Source organism: Camellia sinensis, chromosome 1 (genome assembly GCF_055761805.1).
Source record: "Camellia sinensis isolate YWXY chromosome 1, ASM5576180v1, whole genome shotgun sequence".
NCBI classification, from domain to species: domain Eukaryota; kingdom Viridiplantae; phylum Streptophyta; class Magnoliopsida; order Ericales; family Theaceae; genus Camellia; species Camellia sinensis.
The window spans coordinates 252940786-252966423 of record NC_138961.1 but is presented as its reverse complement, the minus strand read 5'-3'; the positions used below and the strand labels follow the sequence as shown (position 1 = coordinate 252966423).

Genomic DNA, 25638 nt, shown 5'->3' with positions numbered 1-25638 from the left:
TTAGAAAGAGATTTGATCACTTTTTCAATAGCGAAATCATAAATTTGTGTATGGGGTGGGTGGGTGGGTGTGTTGGTCATGTTAGGTTTGGTTTTTATAAATTTGTTTCAGAATTGTTTTGAAAATTAATTTGGTGAAAGAAATTTTAAAAAAAAATTAAAACACTTATTATTTTATATAATTTCATATTTTAGAAAGCTAAAAATAATTTTTAAAAATTTAAAAATATTTTCTGATATTTATTTTATCAAAATAGTTTATATTTAAAAAAATAAAAAAACAAACCAAACATGGCCTTTGTATTTTTTATTTTTATTTTTCTTTTATTTATTTATTTATAATTTTTTTTCAAAACCACATTTATGAAGAAATTTTGATAAAGATTGTGAAGAAATATTGATAGAGGGTAAGATTAGAAAAAAAGATAAATATAATTGTAATCCTATATTAAGATATTTTCTTATCCAATGCAAATCAAATAATGAACACCCACCTCTTGGTTCAAGAATTAGGATGTCAACTTCCACCAACAACATCTCCGATCACTGAAACCAAACTGTTCTGGAAAAATCGTCTGAAGAGCAAGACCATCTTACCAGAAGTACCAAGAAAATTAAAAGCTCTACCTCCCAGGCTCAAGAAGAAATAAAGCAGGTGATGAATATGGAAATTGAAGTCCCCACAGAAACTCCTAACTCGCAAGAGCCTCCCTCGAGAATGATCCCCCCTCCCAAATCGTTCAAGGAGGCCCTGAACACGGTTAAACACAGTGACTATTTGTTTGACAATAGAGTGGGCATTCTCTCCTTCGATGAAGATGATGATGATCAACACTCTTCAGTCGAGAGTACCCTCTCAGAACGCATGGGCATCCCCAAAGTCTCGCTCCCAAGGAAATTATTGGATAAGATCATAAAACTGTGGAAAAACACATTAATCATCAGATTACTGGGCAAAAGTATTTGGTACAAGATGCTCTGCTCTAGGGTGAAGAATCTCTGGGGCCTCCTTGGTGAATTTAACGCCATAGATTTGGGGAATAATTATTTTCTTTTCAAGTTCTCTGAACCAAAGGACTATACTAAGGTTTACACTGGAGGGCCCTGGGTGATAATGGATCATTACCTCACGATTAGACGGTGGGAACCTAACTTCAAACCATCGGAAGCCTTTGAAACCACAACCGTAGTATGTGTTTGGTTTCTGGAGCTTCTAATTGAATACTACCAGGACAAAGACTTGTTTGTAATCACCAAATCTATAGGAAAACCTCTCAAAATCAACTAGACAATGGCTATGGCTACCAGGGGGAAATTTGCCAGAGTGTGCATTGAAATCGATCTCAGCAAACCACTGCGACTTAAATTCATCCTCGAGGGTAAATACTATAATATCGAGTATGAATCACGTTATTCTTTCTATTTTCTATATGGAAGAATCGACCATCGTAAAGAAGCTTGTCGATTCAAGGCCCTAAATGTTCCATCGCCGACGACCAAGCTAGCCATTTCTGATGAAGTAGTCAACATCACCAAAACCACACCCAGCAACGTTAACCTGAAACTGGCCAGAGAAAATGAGGTAGAATTCAGCCCATGGATGTTAGTCACCAAATGCACTCGCAAACCAACCCAGACAAAGAAATCCCCAGATCCCATAGGCCCATCTTCAAAGCCCAACAAATTTAAATATCTTGAACTGGACCATATGTAACACGAGGAACATATCAAATGAAGGACCAACCTAAGCTCTACACCAACGGTAGACCAAGAGCCCAACACCCAATCAGGCCCAACTCCATCCATTGACAATAGAGGCAAGGAAAAAATTGGCCCAGTTCATCCCAAACCCATGGATATAGAACCTAAATGTAAATCACATCCTAATCTGAAGACTCTAGAAGCTAGCTCCTCACACTAACCCACTGAGCTAAGACCAATAGCACGTGATGATGCACAGAAGTGTAACACTAGCTGTATCAGTGAAATCAAGTCCTTAGATGAGCCAACTGACATGATCTACACCTCAGCAAACCCACCACAACCAATAGATTCAACCATGATTGAATCTACCCTCACAGACCCCCTACTGAGAACCCAACTCCCATAACCCAAGTTAACCACTTCACTGAGAAACCGTGGAGACAAGAACCAAAACCACCAGACCCAGGAATTCTCACCAATAGAGACAACAGGGAACACCGAACCAGAGCAATCGATGATAGGAGTGCAAGAACACCAGAACCAGAGCAGATTAGTGGGTCTATTGTTAGATCTCGAGAACAAAGCAACTCACCTCATTGCTTTCGCTTGGTGGATCGAACAAATTCAACTGAACATAGAGACAAATCGGGAGAGCACTCTAGTGAAACCAACTCACTCGATCCAGATGGTGTCCATGAGATCTGTGGAGGACGACCATTAACGCATTTGGAGCATCGTCAAAGATTTGGCAACTGATATACCCCCTACCTATCCTTCTATGGATTTGTTAAAACTTCTTATCTGGAACTGTCGCGGTGCCGACAAAAACACTTTCAAACGTAACCTTGTTGAGATTATTCGAGTTCATAAACCGGAAATCCTGATCTTGATGGAAATGAAGGTGGCCTTTAGTACTATAGGAAACTTCTTTAACAGGTTGGGTTTCACTGCGTCAACGTTTGTTGATCCCATTGGCAGATCTGGTGGTATCTAGATTGTTTAGGACACCAGCCATGTTAACGTCAAAGCTTCGTCACTCAGTTCCCAAGCCATCCACACCACTGTCCATAAAGAAGACTATGAGGAATAGGTCCTAACAATGGTTTATGCTAACCCAAAACCCCTCCCTTAGGGACTTGTTGTGGAATGATGTTGAGTCTGTTGCACAAAACATGGAAAAACCTTGGCTGGTGGTCAGGGACTTCAATGATTATGGTAGCCAGAATGAGAGAAGAAGTTTCTCTCCAAATCGTAACTCTAGAAGGACCCATAAATTTCTTGATAAGGTGAACAATTGCAACTTATTAGACCTGGGTAGCACAGGCCCCAGACTGACATGGAGGAATAACAGACAAGGCCTTGCCAATACCATGGAGGGGCTTGATCGAGCTATGTGTAATAAAGATAAGAGGACAATGTTCCCTGAAGCAACTGCCCAAGCACTCCCCAGAACATATTCAGACCATTCTCCATTGATAGTCCACACCCAAGGTATGCATTCTCTGCACCCCTATCGCCGACCCTTTAGGTTTGAAGCTGCTTGGATGTCCCATCTTGGTCTCTTAGATGTGATTAATTCCTCCTAGCAAGATATGAACAACAACCTCCTTGAGTCCATAGTTGAATTCACTCTCAGAGTGTCAGTGTGGAACAAGGAAGTTTCTGGTAACATTTTTAAAAGAAAAAGACTTTTACTTGCTAGAATTAATGGCATCCAAAGAGCCCAAACTACTAATTTCTCCCATAGCTTACATGCCTTAGAAAAGGACCTCATCAATCAGTATAATGTCACTCTTTTTCAAGAGGAAATGCTTTGGTTTCAAAAATCTCATTCTAAATATACATCCCTTGGTGATAAAAAAAAACACCAGATTTTTCCATGTTTCTGCCATAAATAAGAGGAGGAAACTAAAAATTAATGCCCTTAAAGATTTAGATGGAAATTGGATCACAGAGATAGAGGGAATCAAGTCCATAATCTTGAGCTATTTCTCTAACCTTTTCAAGAAAACTGACATTCACATTCTTAACCATTAGAGAAATATTGTTCCCATCTATTTTACCACTGAGGATAATGTTGATTTCCTCAAACCCATCTCCAATACTAAAATCTTGAGAGCTGTTAAGAATATTGGTGCCTTTAAAGCACCAAGAAAGGATGGTATGCAAGCCATCTTCTACCAGAAGTATTGGCACACTGTGGGTAAGTCTGTTTGTGATTTTGTCATTGATTGCTTCCATAAAACCAACATCCCCCATACTATTAATGAGACCTTAATTGTGTTGATCCCCACAGTTGACAATCCTGAGAACATTAAACAATTTAGACTTATTAGACTTTGCAATGTCTCATATAAGATCATTACTAAGCTTATTGTAGGTAGAATTAGACCTCTCCTTGATAAAATCATCTGTCCTAACCAAAGTAGCTTCATACTTGGGAGAAACACAACTGATAACATTATTATCACCAAGGAGATCCTTCACACTTTGAGAAACAAAAAAGGCAAGAATGGAGGTATGATTTTTAAAATTGATTTGGAAAAGGCTTATGACAGACTCTCATGGGATTTCATTAGAGATACTTTGTATGAATTTAAACTCAATGAACAATGGGTGGAATTGATTATGTGTTGTGTTACTGATACCAAATCTTCTATTCTCTAGAATGGTGAAATTCTAGATGGCATTCCTATCGAGCAAGGTCTTAGACAAGATGATCCTCTATCACCCTACATATTTGTGCTTTGTATGGAAAGGTTATCCAACATGATAAACCTTAAAGTGAGTGAGGGATCATGGCATGGTATCCAAGCTTCTATGAATAGCCTCCTTTTATCTCATTTGTTTTTCGCTGATGATCTTATTCTCTTTGCTAAAGCTGACCACTCCAACTGTGAAACTGTTATGGATGTCCTTAATGACTTCTATCAGATCTCTGGTCAAAAAATCAACCACTTGAAATCCAAAATCTTTGTTTCTCCCAACCTCTCTTCTACTCAAGCCAGGTCCCTAAGTAACCAATATGGTATTCCCCTTACTCAATGTTAGAATTTCCCATCACCTACCACCACTACCACCTCACCTACTCCACTAAACCTAACCCACTACACCACTACCACCTCACCTACTCCACTAAACCTAACCCACTACACCACTATCACCATCCACTACACACCATCCACTACACCAACATCTATATAAGGAACCATTTGTAATAGACAGAAAATATCAATATCAATCAATAATATCTCAATTTTAACATGGTATCAGAGCAAGTTTAAAACCTAATAGTTTCGCTTCCCCGGCGGGCGGCAATCTCGCCTTGGCCGTCCGCCGGACCTCAACCTATTCAGCTTATTTTCTACACATACCTTCCTCATCACTATCTGTCTCGGTGGAGCTCATCACAGACTCCACCGACCCATGAATCGCCGATTAACGCCACCTTGAACAAGTAATCGTATTCCTCGTCCGGTCTGCTTGCCATCTCTCTCTCTCCCTCTCTGCCACGCAATCCGCCATTGAATCGGTCGCTGAAGAAGAAAGATTATTCCTCGCCTTCGATTTCAGATCTGTGTTGCCTTCATCCTCCACCATCACCATCAGCTTCATTTGGAGATTCTGCAGCCACATCTTCCGTCGTAGTTGCCTTCCCTGCCTCTGGAAGCTGTCAGCCTGGAACTGGAGGTTTTCTGTTTTATCCACCAGGAGTTCAATTTTCTCCCCACGATCCAAAACCTTCTCAATATTGTCCATCATTATCCCTTTGACCTCTGTTATTTGAGTCTTCAGTTTGGACAGCTTACTTATTTCATCTGGATGGTTCATACAGTACTGCATGTGCTCTTTAATCCTTGGTCTTGGTCTCTCTCTCTCTATCCTAGTCCACCGAGCACAAACATCAACCACATCACAACCACTTTTTTGTTTTATTCCTTTTATCCTCATCATCATGTCCCCCACTCTCTCTTCTATTATTATTATTATTATTATTATTATTATTATTATTATACCCATTCACACGGTTTTCACTTCCCCAAACAAAAAAAATAAAAATAAATAAATAAATAAATAAAATAAAATAGCATAAAACAACAAAGCACACAAAATAAACAAAATGATTTACCTGTGATGCCTCCAGTCCCTCCTGATATTGGCCTTGATATGGTTTTAAAACACACGACATCAAACTTTTTTCCTTTTCTTCTTTTATTTCTTTATTTTTTCTTTACATCACTTTACACCCACTCTCTCTCCTCACTTTGCATCCACCGCCCAAACTTTTTTTTATTTTTATTTTATTATAAAGCTTCGCACTCCTTGTTCCCCACTTTCGTTATTTGATATATATATATATATATCTCTTTTTATTATATTATAAAAAAAATAAAAATAAAAAAATAAAAAAAAACATCATCCTCTCTCCTCCGTTTGATTTCAAACTCCATTATTTTTATTTATTTTCTCCAAACCACTTTCCTTATTTTCCCCATCTTTTATTTTTTGATTTCAAATATATTTTTATTATTTCTTTCTTTATTTTTTCTTTCACATTATTTTTCATCTTTTTCCAATTCCATTCATACCATATAGCTTTGCACAACAAACCCTATTTTATTCATCTCAGGGATCAACCCCGATCACAATTTTACACACACAAAAAAAAAAAAAAAAAAAAAAACAATGGCTTTGTTTTCTTTTCTGCAGACGGCCACCCACCGACCTACTCTGCCGCCGGTCTCTTCTTTTTACCTCCGTCCTGGGCGGTCCTTGACGGTGTTGCCTCCGTGTTTCCCACTCCACTGGGCACGTTCATTCCCTGCTCCTCCACTACAGCATATGGCGGCCCTCCAAATCGGAACATCACGGTAGCCTACCGCTTCAGCTCCTTGTTTTCCGCCTTTAGCACACTTATCTCTGCTCGCGCATCCTTATACATGCGTTGGAGCAGAGCCAGTTGGGCGTTTAAATGCTGCACCTCATTTGTTCTACTCTGCAGCCGGTTTGACAAGTTTGTGACCGCCGTCATGGTTTCCACACATGACTTCAGAGTATACTGATTGGCCTCAATATCAGTTTGCACCGCCATTTTTTGCTCCACCGACCGCATCGGAAAGTTCAATGGAGCAAAACCAGAGGTGTTTGGTTGAGGTTCACTGGCCACCGCACCAGTTATTTCTCTTGTGGGCTCGTTCAGTTCTGGAAAGAGCGTGAGCAGGTTCTGGGTAGCTGGACGGGAAGAAGAGGCCATGTTTTGGGTTGCTAAGTGTTTCAGTGCAGGGTTTACAGAGTGTTTCAGACTGCCAAAATTCAGAGGTTTCAAACTAGTTTGCACAGCCTCTGCCTCAACCTTGGTTAAATAGCCAGGGTCGATCCGCGCATCGCGCGCCTCTTGCCACTAGACGACAAAACGGGCACGCAAGCCAAGGCGCCCACGTGCCTCGCCATCATGTCCGGCACGCCTTTTTATGGCACGCCTTTTGACAAAATTGGGCACACCTTTTGAGGGTGCGACTTTTTAGGGGTCCGACAAGACTCTGTAAACTGTCCCGACATTGATTCCGGTTAGCTACTTTAAGGGTCCGACAAGACTCTGTAAACTGTCCCGACATAGATTCCGGTTAGTTTCTACAAGGGTCCGACAAGACTCTGCAAACTGTCCCGACATTGATTCCGGTTAGTTTCTACAAGGGTCCAGCAAGACTCCGTAAACTGTCACAACAACTGTCACAACATTGTCTGCTACAACGGTCCGACATGACCCCATAAACTGTCTTCTACAACGGTCCGACATGACCCCATAAACTGTCTTCTACATCGGTTTGACACCCCCATACAGTGTCCTCTACAACGTTATGACACCCCCATACAGTGTCCTCTACGACGTTATGACACCACCATACAGTGTCTCCTATCCTCTTTTATTTTTATGTATTTTCTTGTTTTGTTACTCTCTCCAAACTCAAGTTGGTTAGTTTCTATCCTCCTTGAGTTTGCGGGGGGCTGTTAGAATTTCCCATCACCTACCACCACTACCACCTCACCTACTCCACTAAACCTAACCCACTACACCACTACCACCTCACCTACTCCACTAAACCTAACCCACTACACCACTATCACCATCCACTACACACCATCCACTACACCTACATCTATATAAGGAACCATTTGTAATAGACAGAAAATATCAATATCAATCAATAATATCTCAATTTAACACTCAAGACCTTGGTAAGTATTTGGGATCTCCCCTCCTTCACATAAGGATTAGCAAACATACTTTCAATGAAGTTCTCGAGAAGCTAAAGTCTAGATTATCAGGTGGGAAAGCTAAAAACCTCTCCCTTACAGGTAGGATTACTCTCATTCAGTCAATTACTTCTGTTATCCCTTCCTACAATATGCAAACTATGGAACTCCCTAGGAAAGTTTGTGATGAAATAGAAAAATCAATAGGAATTTCCTATGGGGTGATACTGAGTATGAAAGAAAAATACATCTTGTCAACTGGGACAGTGTGTGCAAAAGTAAAAAGGATGGTGGCCTTGGAATTAGAAAATCTAGAGAGCAAAATTCAGCCCTCCTCACCAAACTTAGGTGGAATTTACTGAGTGATAATAGCAAACTCTGGTGCCAAATCCTTCAATCCAAATATTTGAAAAACCATTCTTTCTTCTGTTGGTCCCAGAAAAAGACTTCATTTTATAACTGGAAGAGTATCGGTCACACTAGAGATACCCTCAGAAACTGTGTTAAGTGGAGCGTAGGCAATGGTGATACAATCTCTTTTTGGAATGACTGGTGGTGTGGAACACAACCATTGGCTAATAATTATAACCCCACTCATACTAATGACTCAACCAAGGTCATCAATGTTCATGATGATGAAAGGAATTGGGACACTGATATCCTTGCCAACCTTGTGAACCAACAAGACCTCCAAGAGATCACAAAGATCTACAGGCCCAGATTTGTGACCTACCCAGATGCCCCTTCGTAGAATGGGTCCACTAGTGGTATTTTTACCACTGCCTCTGCTTACAAAGCTATCACTACTCAAGAAGGAGGTGATAGATATTGGAAATGGATCTGAAAATTGCAGTTTCCCCTGAAATTAAAGTGTTTTCTTTGGCTAATTTTGAAGGGTAGATTACCTGCCAACCACCTGAGGCTTATGAGCAACATGGCATCATCTAATCTTTGCCCTCGATGCGGGCTGCTTAGTGAGGATATGAGCCGCCTCCTCAGAGATTGTCCCACTTCCAAAGCTGTCTGGATCGAAATCACCAATCATATCTGGTGGGAGCAAAGATGTGGTCAACCTGTGTTTGAATGGGTTTCATCAAATTTGAAAAATAAAATGTTGTTTTGTGGTTTTAAATGGCCCCTCATATTTACTGTCACTCTTTGGCAGATTTGGAAGAAGCGTAATTCTTTGGTTTTTGAAAACATTTTGGTACCCATTCAAACCAGTCTTGAGAACATCAAGACTTATGTTCAAGAGATTGAACAAGCCTTCCACTTCCCTCTCCACCCCAACCCTTATCATCCTAGACTAATCCACTGGTCTTTTCCATATCCAGGTCAACTCAAACTTAACACAAATAGATGCTCTAAAGGTGACCCAGGCCAAGCTGGGTATGGAGGACTACTGCGGGATGAAACTGGAACTTGGCTGTGGCGATACTATGGTAAACTAGGCCACTGCTCCAGTCTGGAAGCTAAATTATGGGGCATATACAGGGGCCTCATCATCCTCTTTCAAAAAGGCACCATAAATGTGGTAATTGAAATTGATTCTACCCAAGCTATCACATAACTCCAGGATGGACCAAGCCATCACTCACCTTATAAGGCCCTCATTGAAGACACCAAGTTTCTCTTGAATAGATGCAACTGCTCCATCAACCACTCTTTCCACGAAGGGAACAGAGTAGCTGACAAACTAGCAAATTTGGGAGTAACCCAGGATGAACATGTGGTAGTCTTAGAAGACACACCTGAAGCAGTGAGATCTCTGGTCATTGCTGATATGACTAGAGTTAGTCTTGTAAGGGACTGACTTCTTGAATTGTGAGGATAATGTAACTTCTGTTTGTTTCTCTTTCATTTGAATCAAAAATATATATATATATATATGTATATATATATATCAAACAATGAACAAGAAGATAATTTATCCTACTAACCCAATTGGATAGTGAATACCACACTAATTTAATGAAATTATTAATACTTCCACTATTAATTTTGTGAATCAAACATTGCCTTAGTGTATTAATTTAACCTATAGTGTTAACGAGTAAAGCATTATTTATTGTTCACCTAGAGGTCATCACTCGCTAAATGATATTAATGAAAAAAAAATGAAATAACTTTTATTAAATGAAATAAAAAAATTAAATAACAATTGTTGTAATGAAATGCATCAATTTTTATATTAATTGATACTAATTATATTAACTTTCATTAATGAAATAATATTTTTTTCAAATTAAAACTGAAGAAAATGAAAAAATAACAATTTTTATATCTTATAAGGGCAACAAAAAAATATTACATAACAAAAAGTTATTTTACAACTTATTCAACAAAAAACTATTCTGTTGATTAAATCAATAATCCCACAGCTACACCAAATAGGTTAACAGTTTATATTTAAAGCTATAATCCATAATCCGTTAAGTCATAATCTATAACTACTTTCCCACAATTACACCAAACAGGGCCATTATCATCGCGTTTTAGTCGAATTTAAAAAAGGGCGAATTACATTAATGGTCTCTATAGTTTGGGACTTGTGTTACTTTGGTCCTTGACTTTTCAATTGTGACATATTTGACCATGAATTTTGAATCTTGTTCCAAATAAGGACAATTGAAAATACTATTGCTTAATTTTAAGGGCAAAATCGTCAATTTGATAAAATATAAACTAATTTGAAAAAATAAATATTAAAAAAATATTTTTTAATTTTTAAAAATTATTTCTACCCACTAAAGGTAAAATTATGTAAAATTGATAAATCTTTTAGACATGTATTTATTTATTTATTTTATCAAATTAATTTTTATTATGTGTTTGGATGATAATTATATAATGGATGTTTGTTTTCATTTTCATTAAATTAGTTTGGGACATTTACGTACAAGTTTATGAACTCATACTCCATTTGGGAATAAGCTATTTTAGTAACTTTTTAGCTTTTTACTAAAAGATGTGCAGAAAAATAGAGAGAGTGATATGACAACTTATAGCGACTTTTTGGCTAAAATAGGTACTCCCCAAACGAAGCCTAAGTCTTAATTAAGATTTTTTGAACCTTCAAGTCTCATTAAATTTTTAATAGTCAAAATTGTCCTTCAAACAATGATTTTTCATCATTTATGATTATCTATAAAGGAACATGATGATTTGACATTTATTTTGATTTTCAAAACTTTAAAACAACTTTTAAATTCAAAAAGCTAAAAAAAAAAAATTATGTTTAAAAAAAAAAATTAAGCATGTTTATTTTCATTTTTTGGAAAACACTTTTCAAAAAATTATACTTTTTTATTTTCCGTATTTTTTTGTTTTTATTAAAATTTTTAATATTTTAAGCAATTTTTTTAGTTTTTAGACACACTAACAGAAATATACTTAAAAAGTATAATTTTTGTGAAAAAAAAATATTTAAAAAATTCACTAAATAACAAAAAAAAAACGAAAATTCAGTGTATTTTTCATATTTTTGTGTATTTATTAATTTTTTAAAATATTTTACTTTTTAGATATATCTAAGTAAGGTGTATCTAAAAAAGTAAAAAAGAAATGTTGAAAATTTTAAAAATATTTAGTAAAAACAAAAAAAAAAACTAAAAACAAAAAAACTCAATTTTCAAAAAAAACTGAATTCAGAAAACTGAAACCAAACCCACTGAATAAATATTTTGTTTGAAAAAATTGAAAAAATTGAATTATTTTTTTTTGCAAAACTGGAAATTTTAAAGGAGTATGATGATGGAACATTGATGTGTAAAACTGAAGAAAAAAAGTTTGAAATGAAAAAAACTAACAGTGATCTCAGTTTTAAAACTGGAAAAAATTAATAATATTCTCAGTTTTATTGGATAGTTGAATCAAAATAATAAGTAGAAGGGAAAAAACATTTAATCTCATGCTTTGTTTTTTTTATTTGTTGGTGAAACAATTATCTGGAATATTACTATGCAAAATTAATAATGTTCTTAGTTTTATAAATTGGGAAAATTTTATAATATTATCAGTTTTAGTAGATAAGACTTATTAGTTAAAAAAATCTTAAATAGAACCTAAGCTACCATAACATTTATAAATAGGATTTTTAGGTAATTAACTTAATTAGTTTAGATTTTATTAAAAGTCAAATATCGCGACAACTTTGATATCATTATTAAACCAATCCATTAAATCAAAAAAATCCAAAACTAAAAACAATTCATATATTAAATATATTGATTACACATTAAAATCCTAACAACAACTCATTACAGGATCATTATCCAAACACATAATAAAAATTAATTTAGTAAAAAAATAAATAAATAAATGTCTAAAAAATTTATTAATTTTATATAATTTTATCTTTAGTGGGCAGAAATAATTTTTAAAAATTTAAAAATACTTTATTAACATTTGTTTTTGTCAATTTAATTTATATTTTATTAAATTGATAATTTTACTCTTGAAATTAATCAGTGGTATCTTCAATAGTCCTTATTTGGAGCAAGATTCAAAATTTAAGATCAAATATATTATAATTGAAAATTTAAGAACTAAAGTGACACAAATCTCAAATTATAGAGACTGTTAATATAATTCACCCTTTTAAAAAATAAAACAATAATAATATGAGTAAACTACTAATATGTCTTAATAGTTAGACTTAATTCTCATAAAATCCTATTGAAAATAAATCTTGACAAAATCGTTGCTAAAAATAATTTTTTTGTGACAATTTTTTACATATGTTGTTAAAAATTGACAATTAGTGACTTTTTATTGTCATGATTTTTATAAATTGTTGCTAAAACTTATAATTAGTTACGTTTTCTGTGACGAATTTTTCAAATTGTCACTAAAAGTTGTGAATTAATGACACTTTTTTATGACGATTTTTTTAAACTGTCGCTAAAACTTATAATTAGTAACATTTTTTTAATAATTTTTATATTATCGTTAAAAATTAATAATTAGTGATATTTTTTTAATAGTATTTAATAAAAAATATCATTAATTATCGTAAGACGTATTAAACAATAAATTTACTTTAGGAGTCCCCTAATAATAATGCCAGCGGAATATCAAAAACAATGACCCTAATAATAATGCCAGCGGAATATCAAAAACAATGACTGCTCACAGATTTTGTCCGCTCATTCCGAGTAAAGGACTTTTAACAAGTTGACTGTTTTTTTAAATCTCCGTAATGATATGTTTTTTTAAAAATTTAATTTTTTTTTATAGTATAATTATTATATTTTAAAAATATTAAATTTTCAAAATTACCCTCTAATAATATTTTTTTTGAAAAATATCAATTATCATAATTATACTTTTTGTATTATTAATAAATTTAAAAGAATGGCAAAATAATAAATTTATATTATTTTATTTCTTAATTTTTGAAAATAGACTAATATTTTAAAACAATGACAAATGAAATAAAGGATTAATATTTTGAAATGAAAGGAGTAATAAGCCTTTTATGCAATATTTTAGAGTGTGGGTAACGGTTCCACCTCCACTCTTTTATATATTTTTTTTATAATTTCAAATTTTATTTTTATCTCTAATTTTTTATATCTTTATCTTAAAATTTTATTTTATTTATTAGAATTAAGTTATATGAAATAGTCATTCCTTCATCTCCCAAAATATTATTTTCTTACAATAATAAATAATAATTTTATTTGTAAAATGAGTATTATGATAAAATAATTATTCTATTTCACTTTATTTTAGTTAACGAAGCATGTCACTTAAATTTCTCTTTATACTAATTATTTAATTTCATAATAAAAAAATTGTACAAAAGTTAGGCACCGTTTGGGAAGAGCTAAAGTAGACTTTTTTGGCTATTTTAGCCACAAAAGATAAAATAGACTATTTTAACCACAAAAAATAAAATATCACATCCAATTCATAATCATTACACTTCTCTCACAAAAAAAGTCAAAAAAACCAAAAATTCAAAAAATCCTGACCAAACCAAGTCTTTTAGCTCAGACTAAAATAACCAAAAAAAATCAAAAAAATAAAAAATCAACCCACTTCCCAAACTAACCCTTAAATAGCCTAACCCTACAACTACCAGCTTCAATTACTCTCCACTCTCCGCTCTAGCACTCATCCCTACCATCTCCTGCCACCTTGCCATTTCCGGCCCATTTTTTTTACCTTGCTCTATCCGGACTTTCTTATCTCACTCCATTTATTCTTTTTGCTTCTACTATTGTTTCTTGCGTTCTCTATCGATGGGATGTTGGTAGTGGTAAACATGATCCGAATTAATTTAAATTGAATTAAAATTAGAATTTATTTGTTATTTATGATTCTTAAAAAATTAGATTTAATCCAATCTGTTTAAATTGTAGAATCAATTCGAACCAATCCGTTTAAACACAGATTAGATCGATTTAGGACCACAGATTAAAATAATTAAATAACAAAAAAATATAAAATATTTTAATTTCATAAAAATATTAACATAATTGAACCCAAATCACTTTTTTTTTCCAGCAATCCGCACTATTCTTTTCCACCAAAAGTTACAGCACTTGACTTCAAAAATAAAATAATTGAAACCTACAAAACCACCCACACTAACCAAAACAAATTCCCAACTACCGAACTCCCAAAACAACTTCACCCAATGCTGCACTCTTCATTCCTGAGACAACACCAACACACCTCCCATAGCCGAAAGCTCCATGGCCGGAAAACTCCCTTTATCAAAAATTATGGGGATTCAAGTTCGGGAAACAACCTGACAAACAACCTAATACATGGCCGAGCATCATAGTTCAGGGAAAAAAAACACCTCAGCAAAACTAAAAATCTAAAAGAGAAAATGTGAAAAATCTATGGAGATTCAAGTTTATTAGAAGAAGAGCAAGAAACATAAAATTATAGTATAAATATAGACTATTTGTATACGGTTCGGATTGGTTCTAATCCAAATCTGGTCGCCACCCCTCCTTTTCAGCCCTAAAAAGATGCTGGTAGAAACCCACGATACCATTCCGGATATCCACTTCTGAGGAAAGCAGCACCCCATTGACCCATAACCGCCCTATCTGATTCACCCGCCAGTGAGCATTTGTCATTCGATGAAAAAATTTAGTATTGCGGTCCCCATCCTGCAACCACAAGCACCTGGACTTCTGGCACTAGTCTCCTCCATCCGCCCATAAACCTTCTGCGCCCCCTCCTGACACACCACATCATCTACCGACAAGCCCTCTCTTTCTTCCTTCTCATCCAACCCCTGCAAAATCGACAAAGTGCTCGCCTTCTGTACCTCCAACTGACCAAACACCTCCTGATTCCACCGCTTCAAATCAGATTTAAGCAACTTTAACTTTTGAGCCATTCGGGTATTAGGCAACCCGACCACACTATAACTCCCCCACCACTCCTTTACCGTCTCGCAAAAACCTTCGGCCAGTAACCACATATTCTCAAAACGAAAGGGCATCGGGCCACGTCGCACTCCCCCACTATCCAAAAGGACAGGCCAATGATCCGAGACCGGACGCTGTAATCGAGCCTAGAACATCTGGGAGAAATGCTCTTCCCAATCCTCCGTGACCACGAATCTATTAATATAAGACATTATCAGACCTCCAAACCAAGTATAACCCCCTCCTTGCAAAAGCATATTGATCAACTCCATCGTATCAATAAAAGAGGAGAACGCCTTCATTGGCCCTGTCACCTGCATGCCCCCTGTCTTCTCTTCTGGACTCCGCACAACGTTGAAATCTGCACCTACACGCCAACGCCTCTCCCAACAAAAAGCAACAGCCTGTAACTCCTCCCAAAAAGCCTCTCGCTCCGATCTCCTGACCGGCCCATACACCCCCCGTAAATACCCAACGAAAATCATCATCCACACATCTGAACAGACAAGATAAGGAAAACCCTCCCACCTCTATCCCCTCCTGCACCACCACCCGATTATCCCAACACATAAGAACACCACATGCTGCCCCTATAGCTGGTTGGAAGGCCCAATCCACATGCCTACCACCTCAGATATCCCTGACAACATCCACCCCCACACACTCAATTTTGGTTTCCTGAAGGCACACCATATCCGCTCTAGCACTCTTCAGTAATGATCTAACCACTGCCATCTTTCCTTTATCATTTAAACCTCGCACATTCTAAATCAATATTTTCAAACACATGGCAACAACAAAGGATCTCCACACCCCTTCCGCATCCGCCGACCAGCCCCGGTCTTGTTACAATCATAATTAATAGAGCACTCTAATCTGCGTAATTCTAGGCCTCCTCTATCCTTCTGGCTCGTGCTCTGTAACTCTTGCCCCCTGACACACCCCCTCGCCATGACATCTCAATGGCCGAAAATAGTTTCAAAGCCTCTTCCTCATGCCCTTCAAAAGAAGCACCCAAAAATTTACTAACCTTAGCAATCCGAGTCAACACCCACTCAGAAACCTCATCCGACATTGGTGGCTGCTCCGTCTGGAAATGCACCTCCAAATCCTGCTTTGTATCGAACTGAGAGATGGCCGCCACCATTTCCCCAGCTTCCACTGCCAACGACTGAAGGACTATAGCTAGGCCATCACCAATCTCAGCCCCACCAACCTTCGAATCTACCCCCCACTCTTTATGGTCCTCCTGACATCCCTACTCTGCCCTACCGAGCTCCTCCCCAAGCGGCGGAAATGAAGAAGCTAATCCACCAGCCACTGTGTGCTTTCTATGGTGTGACGGCAATGTGGGAGACCCCGCTGACCTGAGAGGCTAACGTCATCCGTCCCCCACATTGGTGCCTCACCGCCGTTATTCCGATGACCCGACCCAATAGCAGCGTATAACGACCCGAAGACCTGATCTATCGTCGGGTTCACCGTTGGGCCCACTTTCCTTACTGGACTAGGTAATCCTTGACCTAGGGCCTAAGAAGAGTTCAAAAACCCATTGGGCCGCACACCTAGATCTCTAGTCAAAGAAGACTGGGCCACATGCATAAGCACCCAAGTGGTAGAGCCTAAAACCCCCTGGCCCACCTTCTTAACTTGAGAGGCCACGGGGCCCAAATTCCCCTGGCCCAATTTATTGATTAAAGGCCTTGCATATGATCTGCCCACATACCCATCTCTCAGACCCTCCTTCCCAAAGCTAAGACTTTCCCTAAATCGTCCATACTCCCAATTTCGTCGATCTTTACGCCTCCATACTCGGGTTTCCTTATTCGTTACAATCGCCAGCTAGGAAGCTTCAATTGACGGCCCCAACTCCAGCCAAACTGGTAGCTAGTACAACCATGACTCCCAACGAAGCAAAATCGTAGCAGGGAGGCTTCTCCCTTTTCGAACCAGCAACTGAACCATTCCCAGGTTAGTCGACTATTCGTCAACCCCCACAAAGCGCTTACATCGATCGCCGACAGCCCGATAGGTTTCTTCCCCACAAAAGTGCAAAGGTATACCCATCACTTTAACCCATTTGTACATCCCCGCTCCTGACGTCTTCCACTTGTCGCAGAGCACAGTCGGTGACCACCATCGCAGAGCTAAATCGCGTCTATCAATCACCCATCTGCGCCGCAACACACCTTCGGCCTCACACCGAGCTGGAAAAACAAACACGAAAGCCTAACTTCCTATCGAACGAATCTCCACACGCCCAACCCCCTTATACCAACGGCCAACCCAATCCACCATAGCTGAGAACCCAACTCCTCTGCTCCCCTCCTCACCCATATGACCCACCAGCGCCCTCTCTAACAAATGAGACCACCCCTCCTTTGACACACCCTGAACCATCACATCATCGACCTCCAGCAAGTCAACTGCCCCCGCAGCCGCTGTGGCCACTCTCCACCCTTTCGGCGCCTTCTCACCCGCATCAATCCGGGTCACCCAACCATTCCATTTAGCAAATCCTTCCAAAACCAATGCCACACCCTCCCAGCCTTCCCCAAAATCTGAAATGGGAAGAAAAATCTAAGTTCTTTTTACCCTCTGAGGTAACCACGATCTGAAACGAACAACTGCCATCGCCCTCTATATGAATCCAAACTGCCACACTGCGTCATTTCCCCTCCAGTCGAACCGCAAACGACTGACGGTCTTGGTTCCACGATGCCCATCGCATCTTCTCACCTATCCATCATACTTCAAACCCCACTAACCTGACTTCCCTATGCAAGCCTTGTCCTCGCTCCACAATGGACAAACATCGATGACCCCCAGACGTCTCCACCGTCTCCTTAATCTCAAAGGACCGTCCGCCAAGAAAAAGGATCCGCCGGTGTGGGCCAATCTCCTCCCTCACCAGAAGCATTCCAGGTAATTACCACATCCCACCAGAAATCTCTTCTAAATATGGAAATAATTAGAGAGAATATTTTTGTTAATATTTGAGGACTCTGACTAGTGACGTTTACATCTATCTTGATAGTTCAAATTAACTCAATTCAATATCACATGAATGTACCCAAATAAATTTAAAAGGGCTAATGGAATGTACCCAAGTAAATATAAATGGAGGGAGAGAAGATAATGGCTCTGCTCAACCCTGTTGTCAAGGAAAAAGTAGTCAAAACAAGCGTGGCCTGGTAAATTAACCGAGGCAATAGATTTTTGTATGGGTCATTTTCTCTTTTCTCCTTCAAGTAAGCAATGCACCTCTCAACCTTGGATTTGACTTCTAAATACAATTCATGTGTTTTCTCTCTGTCCTTTAATTCCTGCTTCCTCCCTTTACCATGAAATGATGATTGCATTAACCTCAAAAAAATAAACAGACCCACCAGCCCAAAAAAATTTATTAATACATATATATAGTATATAACATAAGCATCCAGTGGGGAATAAATTAGTCAAGCAGTTCCAAATCCTTAATTTGACAATTTTGAAAAATCAGCATCAACCTAGTAGTGGGACTACATAGATGTGATTATGGGAGATAACTAAGTGGTGTTATACATTTTTATGAGTTCTAATAGTTAGGGTTCACAACCTAAAACAAACCAGTTTTTTTTTTTTTTCCTGTTCTTTTCTTAATAGGCTGACCCAAAACCAAACTGAATTGCAAGAATAGCAAGCAACATAACCCAGAAAATAGTTGCACTCCGTTGGTTTGGTTTCCAGGTTAAATATAGACAGTGTGCTTTAATAAAAAGAGAAACTCAACATAATTTTTTGACAATTGAGCCAAAGCATAGTGGTATATTTCCTACTTTGACCAGGACTAACTTTTATCCCAACATGATAAACTAGAGATAAATTTTATATGGTTAGGGATCATCTTCCCCCACACGATAGTTTTTAGCACCTAAAAGGCTATCTAATACAGATCAATGGAGGTTTGGCCTTTCTCAAGTAGGTTTGCAATACTGATATACCGACCAAAATAATACAAAATTGTGAGTAACCTACATTGTCAAATTTCAAACCATCCTTAATTTTAATATTGACGAAAAAAAATCACACCGCAATGGGATACAATTGTTTGGGATGGATTAAATCCACTCAATGAGTACATATTTTAATCCTACGTAATGTAAAAGCAGCCAAATTATAAAGATGGTTCTTGAGCTAGACCATTACTTTTTTCTTCAGTCTACCAATATTAACATTAGGAACATTTGAGGAAACCTGAGATTAATTTTTGGACATTATAAAGTTGGACACGTGGATTTTAAGGAATGTTTCCAAGAAATAATCGCAATTTATACATGGTGTAAAAATTTATGTATAGAGAAATAGAGAGAATTGTATTATTGATTGATATCTGATATTGATTGATATAATGTTTTTTTCATATCTATTACAATTACAAGGATTCCTATTATATAGGAGTGTGTTTGGGAGTAGGTGGAGAGTAGGTGAAGTGGAGGTGGTAGTGGTGTAGTGGGTTAGGTTTAGTGGAGTAGGTGAGGTGGTAGTGGTGGTAGGTTTATGGTAAATTCTAACAGCCCCCCGCAAACTCAAGGAGGATAGAAACGAACCAACTTGAGTTTGAAGAGAGGAACAAAACAAGAAAAATACATAAAAATAAAAAAGGATAGGAGACACTGTATGGTCGTGTCAGACCGTTGGTGAAGACACTGAAAGGTTGTGTCATAACGGTGTAGAGGACACTGTATGGGGGTGTCATAACCATGTAGAGGACAGTTTAGGGGGTCATGTCGGACCGTTGTAGAAGACAGTTTATGGGGTCATGTCGGACCGGTGTAGAAGACAGTTTACGGGGTCATGTCGGACCGTTGTAGCAGACAGTTTACGGGGTCATGTCGGACCGTTGTAGCAGACACTATTGTGACAGTTGTGGTGACAGTTTACGGAGTCTTGCTGGACCCTTGTAGAAACTAACCGGAATCAATGTCGGGACAGTTTACAAAGTCTTGTCGGACCCATGAAGGAGCTAACCGGAATCAATGTCGGGACAGTTTACAGAGTCTTGTCGGACCCTTGTAGAAACTAACCGGAATCTATGTCGGGACAGTTTACAGAGTCTTGTCGGACCCATAAAGGAGCTAACCGGAATCAATGTCGGGACAGTTTACAGAGTCTTGTCGGACCCCTGAAGGAGCTAACCGGAATCAATGTCGGGACAGTTTACAGAGTCTTGTCGGACCCCTAAAAAGTCGCACCCTCAAAAGGTGTGCCTAATCTTTCAAAAGGCGTGCCATCAAAAGACGTGCCCAATTCATCAAAAGGCGTGCCGGACATGATGGCGAGGCACGTGGGCGCCTTGGCTTGCGTGCCCGTTTTGTCGTCTAGTGGCAAGAGGCGCGCGATGCGCGTGGCTGCCTCGGCTATTTAACGGAGGCTGAGGCCGAGGCAAAAGGCTGAGACAAAAACTTGCGAGAGATATTCTGAGAGAGATTTCTGAGAGAGATATTCTGTAACACTCTGTTGTCTGAGAGAGATTTCTGAGAGAGATACTCTGTAATACTCTGTGGCCCAGAAAATGGCGTCATCTTCCCGGAGTCTGCTCACTCTCTTTCCCGACCTCAATGAGTCAACAAGAGAGACAACTGGTGCGGTGGCACTAGAACCTCAACCAAGCGCCCCGGAGTTTGCTCCGTTGAATTTTCCGATGCGGTCGGTGGAGCAAAGAATGGCAGTGCAGTCGGATGTGGAGGCCAATCAGTATACTTTGAAGGCATGTGTGGAAAGCATGACGGCGGTCACAAACTTGTCGAACCGGCTGCAGAGTAGGACAAATGAGGTGCAGCATGTAAATGCCCAGCTGGCTCTGCTCCAACGCATGTATAAGGATGCGCGAGCAGAGATCAGTGTGCTAAAGGCAGAAAACAAAGAGCTGAAGCGGAAGGCCACCGTGATGTTCCGATTTGGAGGGCCACCATATGCTGCAGTGGAGGAGCAGGGAGGAGGCAACTTGCTGGGTGGTCTAGGAAGCACGGAGGCAACACCGTCAAGGGCCGCCCAGGACGGAGGCAAGAAGAAGAGACCGGCGGCAAAGTAGAGAAAAAAAAAAATCCCACCTGTGAATGTGGTTGTTTGTTTGTATTTGATTTTATTGTTATTTTTATTTTTATTTTTTTTTGTTTTTATTTTTATTTTTTATTTTTATTTTTATTTTTATTTTTTTTTTGTATGTGGAAACATGGTGATCGGGGTGACCCCCGACATGAATAAAATGAGTTTGGGTGTGCAGTTCTTCTTCTGCGTCTCTTTTTTTTTTTTTTTTTTTTTGTGACTCAGATCCATGTGCGCTGGATGGAAGGCTAAAAATAGAGAGGTAGAAAATAAAGTATAAAAGAAAAGAAAATTGAAGAGAAATGTATGAATGTGAAAGGAATAAAAAAAGAATAAAAAGAAAATGTGATTCGTTTTCTTTTCAAAAGATGGATTAAAATAAATATAAAAAGAAAAGAAAAGAAAGTGGATTGAAGAGAAAGGTGTGAATGTGAAAGGAATAAAAAAATAAAAAGAAAAGGTGATTCGTTTTCTTTTCAAAAGAAGGATTAAAATAAATATAAAAAAAAAAGAAAAGAAAGTGGAGTGGGAAACAGGAGGGGAAAAGGAACTCAGAGTCCATGTTTGTTTTGTGAGTGTGTTGAGTGTCTCCATGTGTGTGATCTGTGTGGACAGCAAGTCAGTGAGGTGCCGAGAGAGAGAGATATCGCTGTGTTGATGAGGATTGATTTCACATAGCCATCACCAAACCCAGCCACACAGCCTTGACTCCTTCTTGGGTTACTTCCTGGTAAAACGCGTCCCAGGTGCACCACCCAAAATAGTCAACGATTCCGGGGAGTTTCTTCTCGTGCCGTTGACGGAACGTTTTGAGATGCGATTTAACGGCTCTAATTGCGTCCATGATGGTGGCGAAGGAGTCCGTCCCTGCGCTGACGTACACCGAATGAGTGAAAACCGACACCGTCGTTTCGGAGTCGCCGCTTTCTAAGCAGAGCTCAAGTTCGTCTCGAGCAGTAAGGGTGACCGTCGTTTCGGAGTCGCCGCTTTCTAAGCAGAGCTCGAGTTCGTCTCGAGCAGTAAGGGTGAGACTGATGAAGCTGTCCTCCGACCAGCATGATTTCGCCGGAGAAGCTGTCCTCCGACCAGCAGATGCTTTCGCGGCGGAATGCGGCAGTGGCGAGGCGTTTTCTGGTCTGGAGTAGGAGCATGGCATCCTCCATTAGACCCAGGTAGCAGCATGCTTGACACAGAACCGAGTACCTCCATTGCCCTTCTATATGTATTTGTAAGTATAGAGAGAGAGAAAGAGAGAGAATTAGAAAATTTGGATTTGTCCGGCGGACGGCCAAGGCGAGGCTGCCGTCCGCCGGTGAAGCGGAATCACTAAATTTTTTAACCTTGCTCTGATACCATGTAAAAATTTATGTATAGAGAAATAGAGAGAATTGTATTATTGATTGATATCTGATATTGATTGATATAATGTTTTTTTCATATCTATTACAATTACAAGGATTCCTATTATATAGGAGTGTGTTTGGGAGTAGGTGGAGAGTAGGTGAAGTGGAGGTGGTAGTGGTGTAGTGGGTTAGGTTTAGTGGAGTAGGTGAGGTGGTAGTGGTGGTAGGTTTATGGTAAATTCTAACACATGGACATTTCGTGACTAAGTAGCATACCTTCTGTTACAATTGGCTTTCCAAACAAGTAATAAAAACGGCCTGGAAGTTTCGGTAGAATTAGTGGAAGGTGTGGTCTTGGTTTGCAACCTCTCCATCGATGTCAGTCCTGTAATCCCAAAATTACAATGAATTCCAAATCAAAGCACCCACCCATAAAAGGAAACATGCAATATACCCCTATCAATTTCAAGTTGAAACGAGTAGTGTCTCAATTTTAATCTGGTGTTTTGAGCACACCAATTAGCACCAATGATTTATCTATCACCACTGTAAAGCTCTCAATAGCGTCAGTTTTCAGTAACATAAAATTAAAATATTATTGTTTTGTGGATTAGAATTTTTAGACTACTTTTTATGATTCAATCCAGTAATGTAACAAGTACTTTGTTCTCAATTTGGTTCAGGACAAATAAATTGAGATTCACGTTTCACTAGGACACCTTTAGTCCTTCTGGAAGCTAGTTCAAGTAAGTATGAATTAAGATATTAGTCATGCGTAAATCAAGTATATAAATGAATGGGTAAAGTGTGAACTTCTGATGCAGAATAGACTAAAGGTGGATAATAATCAATGAAACCAATAATAAAATTTTAAAATACCTCAACTGGACAGCTTCTTGTTTCCCGTTTTCAATTTCATTCTTGAAATGAGGAATCTTCATTTGGTCATCATAATCAAAGAATACCTAGTTTAAATAAAAACTAAAAATAAGAAAGAAAGAATAAGATATCTGGTCATATATTTTATTTTATTTTGATAATACCTTTGTTAATATATATATATATATATATATATATATATCTGTTAAATAGAAACATCTAATGATATAGTTTTGTGATATTTTTAACATTTGGTGTGGATAGAAATTGATATTGCATTACGCATGTTCATTACAATTTTAGAATTCAAAACAAGGATGAGTAGTTGGGGAAATTAAGGTTTTCAGACTTGACCAAAATCATCTTCTCCAACAGCACCAAAAGGTATAATTGTTGTTCCAAATCTAGCTGCCATCCTGACAAACTCAGACCGTTCTGGCCAGAATAACTTGTATTCCTCACCCTGGTAAGTATGTAGAGTTGAATATTAGAGAGCTAGTCCAAAGTTTTTAAGATACATCTAGACATGACCAAGTGTTATACATGTATACAAACTTGCGGTGGGTGCAAATGTGATGCATTTGCAATTTTACATTTGTAAGAGGAGCTAATTTGAGCCCACTAAATTAATTAGGCCCAATAGTCCTAGGTTGGTGGGCCCGAATTTATCGCAAGTCCAATATTGGTGGGCTCAGGTTTATCGCCATCAAACAGACTGAATCGCTCTAAGCCTCGAAAGGGTTCGGATCCACGAACTTAGAGACTTACTCAGACCTGGACTCGAAAGGGTATTGAGCTATCTTAGAGATCCGAGGCACTCGGACTCGAAAGGATTCGGATCCACAAATCTAGAGATTCGAAGCACTTGGCTTCGAATGGATTCAAACGCAATCTAGAAGTCGCTCCGTTAATGAGTCCCAGAACACTTGCGGGCTCGGAGCTTTCCGGGATCTACACACCAGAACCATGGGCGTAATGGAGTTCGAACAAAGGACCCGAGATCTCGAGGACGGTGAGTGGAGATAAATTCACTCTTCGGCTAAACTAGCCTATACCTGGGTCGAGATTGCACGATCTAGGGGGTCCCTGAGACTCGGCAATATTTGCGGCAAGGCGTTCTCTTGAACTACCCCTGACCCTTATGCGGCAGGACGTCCTTTGAAACTACCCCTGACCCTTTGGGATGATTGGGGATCATTGGTTAGATGTGGCTAAGAAGAAGGGTTCGCCGAGAAGTTGATCTCCTCTTCGGGGTTTTCCTCATCCTCAGAGAGGTCACCTCCTCGGACAAGGTGGTTAAAGAGAATATTCCCCATGTGCCTTGTACATGGGCTCCATCCTACATCATGAGGTGCCTATAAATAGCACCCACTCATAACTTTGCAAGGGATGAATTTTGGAGAGATGACTCTTGGGAAAGAACTAATTTCCCATCTCCATTATCAACCTTGAGAGTGAAAGTGGGAGATCCATAGGAGAGCCTTACCATTATTCTCTCTCTAGTTACTTTGCTTTCTTTTTCACACAATCTCTTATCTCCATTATCTCCTTTACTCTTGTGTTCTTAAGTTAAGACTATTGAAGAATCTAAGCCTCTCATCATCTTCTAGAGAATTCGAAGTTGTTCTTCAAGGATCTTCGAAGATCTTCGAATTTTTCAACAACGTTCTTGAACCCTCTCATACATTTGGCGACTCTGCAGGGGAGGCGGATTGGTTAATGGTCTCAACGAGATCTAGAACTCATACAACACCGACAAAAATGGCAAATAATGAAACTCATCAACAAGGCTCTTCCAATGGTGGTGATGAAAGGACTCAAGTTCAAGACTCAACTCTCATCCTTGAAGCCATTCAAGAACTCCCAACACACTCAACAAGAGATTCTCACGACCCTTCAAAATCTCACCCACACCATGTTGGTGATGGGTTCGAATTTCGCACCACCAGCAACAAATGGAGGTCAAGTCGGCAC

General features: G+C 38.5%; 2 long non-coding RNA genes and 1 pseudogene across 3 annotated transcripts in view; 1 reads left to right on the top strand and 2 right to left on the bottom strand.

Moving 5' to 3' along the window:
• The window catches only part of LOC145789451 (uncharacterized), a 207988-nt gene that overhangs the window by 13577 nt on the left and 168773 nt on the right, over positions 1 to 25638 (bottom strand). The window lies entirely within an intron of this gene.
• LOC114315857 (uncharacterized) overlaps positions 1890 to 25638 on the top strand; it is a 38958-nt gene continuing 15209 nt past the window's right edge. The window contains exon 1 of the long non-coding RNA XR_014327391.1: positions 1890 to 3194. This is a non-coding gene — a long non-coding RNA (uncharacterized LOC114315857). The remainder of the gene's footprint in view (positions 3195 to 25638) is intronic.
• The window catches only part of LOC114315825 (phytyl ester synthase 2, chloroplastic-like), a 48889-nt pseudogene continuing 40328 nt past the window's right edge, over positions 17078 to 25638 (bottom strand). The window contains exons 12-15 of the transcript XR_014327386.1: positions 24014 to 24127; positions 23665 to 23750; positions 23062 to 23170; positions 17078 to 18692 (exon numbers count right to left, since the gene is read on the bottom strand). The product of XR_014327386.1 is annotated as a phytyl ester synthase 2, chloroplastic-like (transcript). The remainder of the gene's footprint in view (positions 18693 to 23061; positions 23171 to 23664; positions 23751 to 24013; positions 24128 to 25638) is intronic.